The sequence below is a fragment of the Spermophilus citellus genome (assembly GCF_964194105.1).
Source record: "Spermophilus citellus genome assembly, chromosome: 2".
NCBI lineage: Eukaryota > Metazoa > Chordata > Mammalia > Rodentia > Sciuridae > Spermophilus > Spermophilus citellus.
In genome coordinates this window covers 19456990-19469989 of record NC_138183.1, presented here as the reverse complement: position 1 = coordinate 19469989, position 13000 = coordinate 19456990, and the positions used below count along the sequence as shown (strand labels likewise).

The window sequence follows — 13000 nt, the reverse complement described above, 5'->3', positions numbered from 1 at the left end:
ACAGAATGCTCTCTGTCCCCATCCATTCCTTGAGCCCATTCATTCCTCCCACTACTTGTTGACTGAGCCTTGTTATAGCCTCAGCTATTCAGCCACCTCTAGTGACTCAGCCTTAAATTCCCAGACAGGCCTCCTCTGTCCTTGGTACTGGTTTTTCCAAATCCCAAGCAATGCATGCTTTCATCCTGGGAGCCACCTCTGAAAGTCAGGACATTCCTTGAAGTCTCTGTTCTGAGACCTTTTCCTGTCCCAAGGCTGGGTTGGCTTTCTTCTGTCATATGTTATGCCGTCCCTCTACATAGTTGCAAGCCCAGAGGGTGAAGCATTAAAAACAGCTTCAAGCTCTGGGCTTTCTGAATAAACACTGGAGAGAAAGGGGGTGTCCACATTCAGGACACAGTGATAGCTCCTGCTGGTTGCGGAAGGTTAATTGTATTCAAGTTGTGCTTTGTTTCAAATAAACCAGAAAAGTTCTGTCAGGAAGGGTTGACCTATGAGTGGACAGGCAATTCCAGGACAATAATGAGGATGATGTGGAAAACTATGGGGTGGAGTGGGATGGCAGGAGAGGGGTATCTAACCTACCTGGAGGAGGTGGTACCTGAACTGAAGGTTGAAAGGATAATATGAGTAGGTGAAAAATATAGAGAAGGGCATTCTCGGCAAGAGGAAATGGTATTTGCAAGGACATGAAAAGTATAAAACAGTTGGTGTGGAAAATTGAACAATGGGGTCTGTGTTATGGTTTAGATATTAGGTATCCCCCAAAAGCTCATGTGTGAGACAGTGCAAGAAGGTTTAGAAGAGAACTGATTGGTTTATGAAATGCTTGACACAATCAGTGAATTAATTCCCTGATGGGATTAACTGAGTGGTAGCTGAGGGCAGGTGGGGTGTAGCTGTGAAAGGATAAAAGAAACTAAAGTTAAAATGTAAAGGACCAGGTATTGTTGAGTTTCTAAGCTACACTAAAAGCCTGAAATTCCTGTAGCTGTTAATACAATTCCTGGGACTGCCCATTAGATATGTGTCGAAATCCCCCCTGACCACTTAGTTGCTTAACAACCTGGACCCAGTTCAGCTCAGCACGTACGCACCCCAGGGCCTAAACCAATCAATTTGAATGTATACCCCACTCTAGGATTGACCAATCACCCCGCCCAACCTGTTCCAGCCAATGAATGTGCTAATCATGTTTGAGAGTTGTTGTTCGATTTTCCCCACGCCTCATGATGATTTGCTCTAATGTATGCAAAGCCCCCGCCCTCCCCAAAAAGTGTACTTAAGCACTGCTTAACCCCTGCTCGGGGCTCTGGGCTGCTTTCCCTCCTTGAGTGAGCACAGAGCCCCAGCGCACTGGATCTTCAATAAACCCCTTTTGCTGTTGCATGAGACGGTCTCTTGGTGGTCTCTTCCTCTGTCAGTCGTTCGCCGGTCCCTTACAGCTGGAGGAGGCGGGTCCCTGGAGTGTGATTCTGGGGTATATATTTTGTATCTGGTGAGCAGAGTCTCTCTCTCTCTCTCTCTCTCTCTCTCTCTCTCTCTCTCTCTCTCTGTCTCTCTTATGTCTGATAATCATGTGAGCTGCTTCCCTTCACCACACTCTTCTGACCTGATGTTCAGGCTCACCCTGAGCCCTGAGGAATGGAGCCAGCTGCCTATGAACTGAGACCTCTGAAACCGCTAGCCCCCAAATAAACTCTTCCTCCCCTACAATTGTTCTGGTCGGGTCTTTTAGTCACAGCAGAGTAAAAGCTGACTAGAACAGTCTGTTTGGAGACCAGGGTTCAGGTCATGGAAAACCTAGCATGCCAGGCTAGGGATCTGAATTTTTCTCATGGGCAGAAAAGAAGCATGTGGAAATCTTTCAGTTTAGAAATATCATATCAACTTCCTAGGCCAAGGCTGAGGGGAGATTAAAGGGGCGTCACTGTGACCTGCAAAAAGGAAGCTGCTTCAGTGGCACCCTGGGGCAATGCCAGGGGCTGACCTTGGAGGTGAGAATGGATGGGCTGGGGAGGCTGTGAATGGATGCACTTGTCAAGGCAGCAAGATCTACAAAATTTTGCATATGGAGAGTGTCAAGGAAAAGGAACTGGCTCCAGGGTTTTAAACTTCATTGTACCTACGGGAGAAGGACAACTTTTGTTGCCTTGAATGTCTTGCCTTTAAATTAAATATATTTGGAGTCATTTCCTTGGGGGGACCTTGCCCTGGGGTAACATTCAAAAGAAATCAGGGATACCTAATGAACTATGATATCAATGCAAAACACTCATATATGGAGATGGAGAAATCAAACACAGTCTGCTCAGTGGCTGCCATAATTATTGATTATACATCAGCAGAAGTACTGATAGATAGAGTGAAATTGTCACTGATAAGAAGTTGCCAGAATATTGGTGACATTAGAGTGTTAGAGCCATGGCAAGCAGGTAAGGATGGCCTCATAGATAACTGCTTCCTGATAGTCCCATATCTATGTAATCACCTTCTCTTGATTGTGGTACGGCCTAATGACTTGTTTGTTGCCAACAGCATAAGATTAAGGTGATAGAATGTCACCTTCCTGATTAGGTTTCAAAAGAATGTGATGCCCCTCTTGCTAGCAGACATTCTCTCTCTTTTTTCTTTCTTATTGGCTTTGATGAAATTAATGGCCTTGTTGAAAGAGGCCCACGTGGCAAGGAACTGAGGGTGGTCTCAGACCTATAGGCAGCAAGGAAGTGAGGCCCTCAGTCTAATAGACCTTGAGGAATTGAGTCAAGCCAACAACTACATATGTGAGCCTGGAAGTTCATCATTCTCCACTTGAGCCTTCAGATGGGACCTGAACTGCGGCCAGCACTGTGACGGTAGCCAAGAGCAGAACATCCAGTTAAGCCATGCTCAGATTCTTGAACAACAGAAGCCATGAGATAGTATGTGTGTGTTGTTCTAAGCCACTAAATTTTGCGATAATTTATTATGTAACAATAAATAACTAATACAGAATTATTAGTTATCCTTGGCCAGTCCATGTGAGCTAAGGCTGCTTAGAGAATAGGACCATTCATTTATCTTTTCTCAGAGAATGTATGAGTTCTGCAGCTTTTTATATTGTCCCTGGCTTCCAAGAGCAAGAGTCAGAAGACCTAGGATTCTACCCTGACCCTGATGCCAACTGGCACAAGATCTTTCCCTTCTCCATGTCTTAGTTTCACCATTTTTAAAAGAAGGACGTTAAACTGGGCCAGCACTTTGTAAAAACATTTTTTTTTTTTTTTGGCCACAAAATCCTTCCACCAAATGAAATTTCATGAGGAAGCTCAATGTACAAAACAGATAAAAATGGAGGAACTTCAGTTGAAATAAAGTTGAGGCCCCTGCTATGCTTCCACATCACCAGTCACTTCTGGGGGGCTTTTTGAATTCTGACTGCAAATTCCTGGCTTAGAGGCTGCCCATAAGCCCATTTTGTTCCAACATTCTCTCTCTCTCTCTCTCTCTCTCTCTCTCTCTCTCTTATATATATATATATATATATACACACAAATATGTATATTTTTATATATAAATTTATGTATATATAATGTATATAAATTTAAATTTATAAACATATATAAATTTATGTGTATATATGTATTTATATATGAAATATATAAAGAGTTATAAAAGATATATATATATATATATCCCATCTTTATATGAGAACTCTTTTATAATGTCTCTGTATCAAGCTACTTTAAGTGACCATCTAAGACCCATAGCATCTCAGAGAGTTGAGAGTTGGCTGAGGACTTTGTTCCTCTGGGGTCTGGTGCACCTGACTTCACTGGACCTCTTTTTGGTTTTCCAAGCTCTCCAGAGGTGGATTCCCTCTATTGAACCAAAGCTCCTTAGACCTTTACCTCCACCAAACTCTCTCCTTCTCAGGTGGAAAGTCATGGTTTCATTCTCCAAACACACTCATCTTTTTAAAAAATACATTATTTTGTGTCTTGATGACTATACTGGACACCATGTTCCCAAGGGTCTCTTGCTGTCAGGGGATCCACTGGAGTTTTGGATCTCCCCTTCTGCCTACAATGTGTTGCTTCTGCAGGTGAGGCCACATGCACTCACGTGGCACTGTATATGCATCATACACTGCTGATTGCCAGGGTTTCCCTGAGCTGCATCTGTAGGTTTAGAGCCTTCAACAAAATATTCAATAAGTTTTACTCATTGTTCATATCTCTGTCATTGTTTTTAACCTACCACGTATGACTTTACCCTTCTATACACTCTCTGGGTAGTAAAATTTGAGTTCTTCTACTCCTCCATAGTATCCCTTTGCCTGACATCTGCCATTGGAAGTTCAATGGTTTAAGCATTACTCTCTCTATCTACCCTTTAAAAATGTAAATATATCTCTAGCAAGTAGCCTATTGTCACCAATCTTTTTTTTTTTTTTAACCTGGGAAATGGGAAATGGGGATAATTCCCTAGCATCCATGAGACACAGTGAGAGAAGCACCATTTGGGATGTTGGGCCTGTCTGGGGCGGACCACAAAGCCACCATTTTCAACTTTATGCAAATGACCACCTTTCTAGGCCTCAGTAACTGTATCTGTAAATTAATAGCTAAGTACAGGGAATATCTGTAGTGAAGCACATAAATTTGTAAATCCATGAGTATCTTTGTGAAAAGCAGACCTTGCAGGCTGGGATATAGCTCAATGGTGGAGTGCCTGCCTGGCAGACAGGAAGCCCAAGGTTCAATCCCTAACATCAATCAATCAATCAGTCAATAAAGAGTTAAAAAGAGACCTCACAGGTGAAGACGCCTCATAAACCATAAAAAAGTCACAAAGGCAGTGTAAAAAAGGACGTTGGGAAGTCAAGCAGTATTGTGATGTTTCTGTTGGGGAGAGCAGAGAGTTTCATCAATAGTAAGTTACAAGGGCCAGGTAGCCGCCAGCAGGCTTTGGGGAGAACAGACTCCAACAGGCATGAGAATAATGGCCCTGAGCATACTTACAGATTCTAACAGTTGTTATCACTCTCCAGGATCTTGGAGCTGGATTTGATTTTGGGATCTACCAATTGCTTATCTGCATGGTGTTGGAAAAACTGCTTAAACTTTTTCAGCCCCAGGCTCCCCATATCTGAATGGGGAGCAGTGCTACTAAAAACAACGCTGGTGATCAAATGGCATCATGCCTGTGGAGTCTTCAATAAATGTTAGCTTTATGGTTATCCCCTAGGCTGCTCCTGGAAGAACAGGCTGGACACATGCATACAGAAGTTAGCAGAAGCCAGCTCACCTCCTTTAGGGTAAGAGGTGATCTGCGGCTAATTCTGAAGCAAAGCTGTCTGCTTGCAGAGCTTATGGCAGAGGGTATTTGCGGAGGATTAAAAGTCCATCGAATTTTGGTGGCTACGTAATTAAGAACCTGTGAACTTCAGGAACTTTCAATCTGAGACAAGTTGGCATGAAATAATTTTTTATACTTTTTTTCACAATATCTGTATTTTATTTATTCATTTTCATGTGGTGCTGAGGATCAAACCCAGTGCCTCACCTGTACGAGGCAAGTACTGTGCCACTGAGCCACAACCCAGCCCATGAAATAATTTTTTAAACCTCCATTTACAAATAAACTAGAAATACACATTTCTAGTGTTACAGTCTGCTTTCAACAGGGCATTTCGCTTTCTCTCCATGTTGAAGGTAAGAGATCCATGACAGTGCAGAACACGAGGTGGATGCTAAAGTGGAAGAAATATGAGAAAAGGGGAAGCAGACAGAACCAAGAAATCTAGGCTTAAGGCAAACCTGAAAACCCGACTGTACACAGGGTGAGCCTTATCTCCTCCACAGAGAAGTCAAAAGGCATGAGTTGCCCCTAACGGTAGATCAGGACACTGCTGTATTTTGTTGGGATGGAATTATTGCCTGGAGTTTGCAGAAGACTGTGCTTAACACTTTGAGGGGTTTTCCCCTTGGAAGGGAGCCACCATCTAACATTTCCCACATGTTGACAGTGTTCGAACTGGTCCAGGATTAAGTTCAGGGGGATTCTGGGATCTTCTCAGAGTGAGTGGAGTTGAATCTTAACCTTTCTCTCTGAGGCGCTGGCTGAATTTGTGCATGGAGCTCACAACCATTTCCCAGTTGTCCTGGGATTCACTGCCCCAAGGCTGGGCACATGTATTTCCTTTATCTGTCTCCCAATCCACCGTTTTAAAACCAGATGCTCTTCTCATCTGGATCTCAGAGAAGGTGCATGAGTCAGAGGTCCCACCTGAGACAGCACGGAGAAGTGTTGATTTTCTGGGATGAAACCAACAGTGATGATCTGACTGCTACCTCTGGTTTCAGTCTTCTCTCCCCGAGGCCTGAAATATGAACTCTTCTATTTCCAGGCAGAGAGCTGCTTTACCATGACCTTTTGTGAACACAGTGAAAGATGATATATGCCAGGTTACTCTGTAAAATCAGTAGACAATGCCAGTAGGGGGCTTTTCTGCCATCTTGGTCATTCACTGAAAGACACCACTTAAGATTCTGCACTTGGTCAGTCTTTGCCTGCCTGACTCCAGGAAGCCACGTGGCACAGCAGAAAGAACAGCATAGCTTCAGTTAGAAACTTTGGCTTCCAGGCCAACTCTGCCTCTGACTTATGGAAAGACCTCAGCTGAGACTTAACTTGCTTGAGCCTCGGTTTCTCTATCCATTCCATAAAATGGAGATCGTAATTCATAACTTGTAGCGTCAGGGTGAGAATTCGATGAGACATCAGAAACAAGACGCCCCTTTTACATCTGTGACACATCATCAGCCCTCACAAGTAGCTATTTTGGTAGGTCTGTGTTTTATCATCACAAAGGGTTTTCGTAGCTACAGCCAACTAGATGTTTGTAACACACTTTCTACTTTTCAAACTGAGGTGGCTTCAGTGTGAAGGGGCTGGTGCCCTGTGCCAGCTTGGCTATTTTTCCCATAGGAAAGCATGGCTGTACATTTGGGGAGATGCAGGGGGAGGAGAGAAGAGGTGCTCTTACTTCATCATAAGCCTTAGAAAGGGAGGATGAAGGGGGTATGTTTTTCATTCTGTCAGCTTGAATTCCCTTTCCAAATTCCATTCTGGTTATACGATCAGGCTACCGCTGTATTTATGGGTGGCCACAGTCTGCCGGCAGGGGCATATTTAGTCAAAAAGGAAGTATTTTCTCCCTGAAGGCAGAGCAAGAAGTAGAAGCACTCAGAATGTACCCCTTGTCTGGTGATCATGGAGACTTGGGTCTGAAATCCAGCTCGGTCACTCTGAGTTCTAAACACTGGAAAAGTGACTCAGTCTCCCTTCTCTCCAAGCCACCTTTTGTCCAATAGGTACAGTCCATGCCTCAGAGACCTGCGTCGGGATTTAGTGAGGCGGTGTCCAGAGAGGGCCTATAGCTTAGCAAGAAGGCCACCATGCATCTAGCTATGGCTATCCTTAAAGTTAATTAAAATAGCCAGTTTTTGTTAAGCCTTTTAAACCTTCCCACTTATTCCTGTCATCTGTCCTATTTGGGGAATCACTTTTACTCCCATGGCAGCTGCTGACGCAGGGGGCCACATTCCTTGCTGAAACAGATCTGCAACCTGAAAGCACACCACCTGGCTGTGGGCTTTGTGGCTGTGTTTCCTGTTTGTCAAGATCCAGTGACATCTCCAGACTGAGAGCAAGGAGGTGAGGTTGGGATCCTCTAACCCCATTTCAATCAAAAGAGCTCCACATGAACCTGTCAAATTCTAGGGTGTTCCCCCCTCAAACTCATTTAATGAACATTTCCATTGTTAAAAGTAAATTCTAAACTCATTGTTTAAAACATTAACACTGAACAAGTCCCAAGCAGGAAGGTCAAGAAGAGCTTCCATTTATTGAACCCTCATTACATTATTGAACATTATTGAATTATTGAATTATACATTATTGAACCCTCATTCCTGTGCCAAGAGTCTGTCATGTATTTTTTCATTTGAATGTCACCAGAGCCCTATGGGATGTAGATTGTCACTCTCTTTATATGGGTGGTAAAGTCGAGGGCTAGAAGGTTGGGTAAGCTCTTGAGAGGGGGAGGGAGGGGCTAGAAGGATGTGAGATTTGGAAGAGAAGTTTTTTAAAACAAAGCGTAGAGGGAAAAAAAAATGATGATTGTAGACAATGGCAACACCCCCTTTCAATCCTCCTCCAGTTCACACTGAGCAAACCAAAGAATATTCATGCGCCCCTTTCTTTCCCCATATGTGGTCACTTTCCTGAAACGCAGAGGGCCAAGGCACACTAACTCTCCAGTCCTGCAAACAGCTCCGATGCACACAATGCCAGCAAACTTTCCACTGGCTTATTTAAGACTAAATAAACCTCTTTCTCAGCCCTGAACTTGGCCTTGCCACATCTCAGGACAAGGTGGGAAACAGGCTGGGGTGGGCAGCCGTTTTCACTTCTAAAGCACATATGGCAAAGCTCTATAAACACACACAAAGTTCACAAAAACATGAAAAAGAGGCATTCATTCTTCAAACACACTTCTTGTCCCTCTCTCCTTCTGGACGAAAAACATTTCCAAAGACTCCCCCCCATCAGCATCTTACTTTACAGCCATCAGCTTTAGAATCTGCAAATGCCTAAACACAAAACCTCATGACATTCTGGAACTGAAACTCAGCATTCACATCCAGCCCCGGGCTGCTACCTTTTCTTCCAACCTGTGCCAACACAACCTCCTGCTTGTAAAATGCAGCCAAGACCCCGACCTGCCAGCCTAGCAAGAGACACCCTGAGATTGGGCGAGATAAAAAGCAGGGGCTGGAAGGGGATGGGAGAATGCACAAAAAAACAATCCAAGATTGGCTAAGTGCCCCTTTGAACGTCCGGGGTGATGGCAGCTTTTGGCAATGAAAGTGGTTATCCAAACTTGCAGTTACCAAGTGCTCGTTGCCAATCTCTTTATCCCTGCTTTTCTCCTCATTATAACAAGGAAGTTATTGTTCCCATTTTAGAGAAGTGGAAACTAAGGCCCAAAGAGGTTACATATTTTTCTCAGACATGTGTATGAGGCTGATGGAAATGTCCAAGATTCCTCTGGCTTCAAAACCTGAGTTCTCAATCCTCTTACAGCAACGACGGGTTACAGGAACCACTGTGTTTGTCCCAAAGTCCATCAGGGGAAGTGGACTTCCGAGATTTAGGGGAAATAGTTCCTCAGGGCTTTCTGTGGGAGATGTCTGAAGAGGGGGAGGTGATTCTAGAGATTCTGTGGGACACTGCTGGCTATAAGTCCCCCAGATATGCAGGAGTCCCACATGAGAATCAGGAGGCAGCCACCAGAAGCTGACTGCCCTTAAGGACCCAAGGGAATGCCACCACTCTCACCTGCAGTCTCTCATATTGCCCTAGAACTCCCTTCTGTCTCTTCTATTCCAACTCACCTCTTTCCACAGGGTGAGTACAAAACTCTCTGTAAACTCTAAGAGCCTTTTAGATGTAAATTCTGTTGTTCTCTCTACAGTCCTCTATCAACCTCCCCATAACCCATCTTGGAGTAAGACCATGAGCAATTTCCACTTTCAAACTCTACTTCCCCAACACTCAAAAGAAAAAAAAAAAGTCATTCACAGGTGAGTCAGCAGGCAGGGACTCAAGAGAGAATTACCACTTTTCCTCTGCAAAAGGGCAAGGGACAAAAACTTTCCAAAAAGTAAACCGAAATGCAAGATCAGAGAAGGACAGGCAAAGAAGACAAGGTGCATCCGATCTTAACCAACAAACACCGGCTTTCTGCTAGCAGCCAAAACAAAGCAAAAGTTTTATAATTAATAGAACAACAATGCATGTGGTACCAGGAGTACCAACAGGACATCATAATGATCTTTGGTGATGGGGGCTAAACAGGCTTACCTCTCCCTGCTGGAAAAGACCTAGATCCGGGAGTGCACCGGCTTCATGAGGAAATACCTGGGCTTGAGCAGCAGCGGGGTTCCCACGTGCGTGCCCCGGGTGTCCCCCAGCCTGGATGTCTTTGTGCCGACCAGAGGCGGGGGCGTGTGTCTGCGCGGGAGAGGCGTGTGACAGTAGGCAGGCTGTGGCCAGAGCAGCCAGCTTTGGCTGGCTTATATAGCCAGCTCCTTCCCCTGTAATGGGACGCCTCGCCTCCAGACATCCTTTCCCACTTTTTCAGTTGGCGAATTAAAGGAACAGCCCTCCCAGCGGAACAGGGTTAGCTCATGAAAGACGCACTCACTTCAGGCTCCCGGCCAGGGAAGGAACTCATTTGCATACAATTTATGGCGAAAGTAGGAATTCCCGCTTCCTCCGCCCCCGACGCCGAGTAGCTGGAAGTGAAGTGTGATTTTTGCATTGCTCCCCAAATGGGTTTTCTAACTGTGAAACAGAAGCCCGGGGAGAGGGAGTAGTACCCTGGCTCTGCTGCGCCTCTATTCCTGTGGGCTGGAAACGCGAACTGGGCTGCCCGGGCTCTGGGTAACAGCTGCTCAGTGGCACCTCGGAGAAAGCACAGGGACTGAGACGAATTCCTGGAAAGAGGAGATAAAATCCTTTAAAAGCTCGGGGAGTTTCAGCTTTCCCTGGGCCAGCAGAGAGATAACCCAGGATTAGTCCTCAGCAGGTGGGGAACATGCTGGGAGCACAGACCTGCCAGGTTTTTTCTAAGTGAGAACCAGCTATGCCCAGCTGCCTGCAGGAATCATTGTCCCAGCCCCACTGTCTTGCAGGAAGCTGCTTTTTTGACATTGTTCTTGCCTGTGCCTGGTGTTGCTTCTCAGCTGGATCTCCTAGGGAGAGATCCCCAGCTTTCCTCTCAGTACTGATCCCTATTAACTGCAGCTAAAAAGAAAAAAAGAAAAAGAAAAAACATAATTTTGAAAAGTAATAACCTTAATCTTTGAGCCAGGAGCTGCTCCTTCACTCCCCAGCCTGCTGTGGATTGTGTCCAGGCTCTGAGTCATCTGTTGGTTTGGTGGTTAGTATGCATTGAGTATCCCCAGGGCACACCAGGGCATTTGCAGGAGGGGGAAGTAGCAGCCACCCACGCTGGGGAGGACTTCTGGGCTTGTTGCAGCACAGATTAGTTTGGGATAGTGTAGGGAAAAGAAGCACTATGGAACCTGTAGCTACCACTGAATCCTCTTTTATTCAGTCTGTATTAGGTCCTGCACAAGATACATTATGGACCACTATGTCATTATGTCCTTGCAACCAGTAAGTATGAGAGGTTATAAGGTGTCCCCTTTTTACAGATGAAACAGGCGAAGTTTAGAGAAGTAATGCAACTCACCAAGGGAATACAAGTGGGAAGCATTTAGATTACAACACCGGGCTCCCATACTTTTTCCATGACACATTGCTGTCCAGGAATAGTACATGATGATATTTAAATGATGTTAAAGTCTTATTAGACATTTGTATAGAAATTATTGCCAAATTGAAATATGGAAAAGGCATTTCTTTGTTCTGTAGAATTAATTAGGATAGAAATGTTTGGGGTTTTTAATATTATTAACTATTAATAATGGAGGTTTCAATTATTTACCTACTTTCAATACTAAATGATACCAATCTCATAGTATTGATTATTCTATAAGTCTGTTTTCCCACCTGAGGAAAGGAAGACCAGATTAGGTCATCTCTATGGTAGGTCTGGCTCTGGTATTTTAGGATTCTCAGCTTACGTGACCCACCCAGATAGCAAGAAAGTCCATAAATAGTCATGTCATAAAACAGCTCCCTTGAACTTTCCAATCATTTTGGCTGATTCAAATGTTGGTTATTTTCGAAGTTTTTAATTCTGTGTTTCAGCCAAAGCATATTTCAGTAGCACGAGGCTGTGTCTTTTAACCAGTAGTGAATGCTTTCATGCCTCTTGGCTTTCCTATGATACTGAGCTTATATCCTGGGTTATCAAAAAAAAAAAAAACCCACTAAAATAGTGTAGGTGTCACATGGGATGGTCTATATTTATAATATATAATTGATATATATGCATATACTTTTGTGATTATGTGTATGTATTTAAATAAGACAAGAAAGCGTGCCAGGAAACTGGGTGATAAATGTGACTTCTTTGAGGAATTCTAAGTTCTACAACCTGCCTTGCCACTTACTATTCTAAAATCATTGATTGGTGCCTACTACAAGTGGCTTAGCCAATCACAGAGAAAACAAAGTCAGATATAACCAGGCTGTTCCTCAAGGTTGGAAGGAAGCAGGCTCCTGGTGCTGTGAATGGTCATGCTTTAACAGTTGTCATAGAAGTTTATTAAGACAACATGGAGAAGGAGTAATTAACTTTATTCGTCTTTAGAAGATGCTACTTTTAAAAGGAATTTTCTCCAAAAATCTATGCAGTATCTTAAACCACATCTTGTCATTTGTGTGAGAAGTTCCCAGACAAGGACTTGGTTTTGGTTCCTGGACCTTTTGCAACCTTGTCCCAGGCAAAAGGATCTGCTTATGACATGTGCTCTCTCTCCAGCATCCCAGACTTCGATTATGCTGTACTTTGCTTGTTCCTCCATCTCTTCACATCCATTTATTATCCAGTTCTGATCCCACTTCACTACAGAGCTTCCCAGATAGATTTCTTCCACAAGAAATAAGTCCTCCCCAGATATTTTGAAAACTCTGTTAGGACAATGATTGCTTCTATGTGGTATAATTATGTATGTGTGTATCTACTTTTTCCTCCTAGACTCTAGGCTTCCTGTGGTTGGTGATCATAATTCCTTTTTCTTTGCCTAGTCCTGACCGAGTCTTGAGCATGGTAAAAGCTCAGGAAATGTTTGTCGAATGAATGAAGTAGTGGAGAAAAAATGAGTTTGACATGTTGTGCTTTATAATTAAATTCTTCGGTTGACACTCATGGAAGATGAGGAGGAAACTGTACTTTTGTGTCCAACAGATGAGGAAAGGGGGCCAGAGAGGAGAAATGACTTGGCAGAGGCCACTATGGTTGCTGTCCCTGCACAGG

General features: G+C 44.0%; 1 protein-coding gene across 7 annotated transcripts in view; it reads right to left on the bottom strand.

Moving 5' to 3' along the window:
• Positions 1-10226, bottom strand: part of TNC (tenascin C) — an 83987-nt gene extending 73761 nt beyond the window's left edge. For 2 of the 7 annotated variants that reach the window (XM_081276118.1, XM_081276119.1), the window contains exon 1: positions 9913-10220. The gene's annotated coding sequence lies outside the window, so the exon portion shown is untranslated. Of the gene's footprint in view, positions 1-9912 lie in introns of all 7 variants that reach the window. The other 5 variants (XM_081276122.1, XM_081276116.1, XM_081276117.1 and 2 more) reach the window with 5 other exon arrangements.
• Positions 10227-13000: the final 2774 nt, after the last annotated feature.